The following is a 1,288-nucleotide window of genomic DNA, read 5'->3' as shown; positions in this document are numbered from 1 at the left end:
CTCGGTCTCGTTGTGATGCCTTCACGGGCAGTACGTTTTACGGACTTGAGTGTGTTTGTGTGTCATGAATTGTGTGGAGTAGTCAGTGTTTGGAGTTGAGTCTTTAGGTCAAGCGAACGTCAGATTGGTCGTGTAGTGGGGGGCATAGCGCATCATCGTATCGTTGAGTTCTTTAGGTTAATGTGTGAGTGTGGTTGGTCTTCTTGCGTTACCATACGCCGACGTTGGCATCCCTTGTAGGAAAAGTATACCCGCTCCCTTTAGAGCGGTGAGGGTGCGTGGGAAGGGGTGTATCATACGGACAGCTCGGCACTCCTCCACACGGCGGCCATCCTCTGTCTCTACGGCTGGGGAGGAGAGATGGCACGCTGCCCGCTCCTGGTGCAGCTCGGACACGCGCAGCAAGGGGAGCCGCAGGCAGCAGCAGATCCTCTTCACTGCTGGATGGCTGCCTTGCTCTCTGGTGGCTGATGGCACTCGGCGGCGGACGGCGCTCTGTGGTTGACGGCTCTCTGTGGTTGACGGCGCCCTCTGCCCTGCTGGCAGATGCCGAGCTGGTAGAAGCCCCTCTGGCTGATGAGCCGAGCTGCTCTTAGCCCTTGCTGATGATGAGGTCGGGGCAGAGCTGAGCTGACCCGCCGGTCGCAGCTCGCTCCTGAGCCGAACGAACTCAGCTGAGTTTCAGACGAACTGCCCCGATGGGCCGGCTCCGGTGAGCCGGCCGAACTCCCCCGAGTTCCGACCGAACTGGTCGAACTGAGGTTTCAATGCTGCAGGGTCCTCTCTTTATGCCAAAAATCCCTTCACTCGGATCCTTCCCACAAGGCGGGGCTTCTTTCGATTTTGCTGTGTCAGGATCTGTCCGTATGTGTGTGTGCGTCCTTGTGTGCATCACCCACGGCATGTTCCACTGTCCTTCCATAAACCATCAAAAAGTAAAACAACCAGACGTTACAAATTGTCAAAGGAGGCATCGCTCTGTCTGCCGGTGCGAGATTACCTCATGTATGACCTCCTTTCATAAACCAAAACACAGACGTTACAAATCGTCTCACAGGCATCTCTGTCCCTGTTGCAAAACCTGGAGGGAGGGGCGATATTCCCTCCGGTGCGACCTTCACCGACACACAAAGAAATGGTTAAGGTTTTTAAAGTTAACATTTATCCATTCTAGATTTAAAGCTTTCGTGACTGCAAGGATCCATACTCTTTGGTTCTATTCGGTAAAGTCACGTAGGTAAAAAAATAAAACAAAAATCACGACGTTTCGACCACAACACAAGTGGCC

This window comes from Petromyzon marinus, chromosome 73, assembly GCF_048934315.1.
Source record: "Petromyzon marinus isolate PM22_M1 ecotype Great Lakes invasive population chromosome 73, UKy_Petmar_22M1.pri1.0, whole genome shotgun sequence".
NCBI lineage: Eukaryota > Metazoa > Chordata > Hyperoartia > Petromyzontiformes > Petromyzontidae > Petromyzon > Petromyzon marinus.
This window is presented reverse-complemented; position numbering follows the sequence as displayed.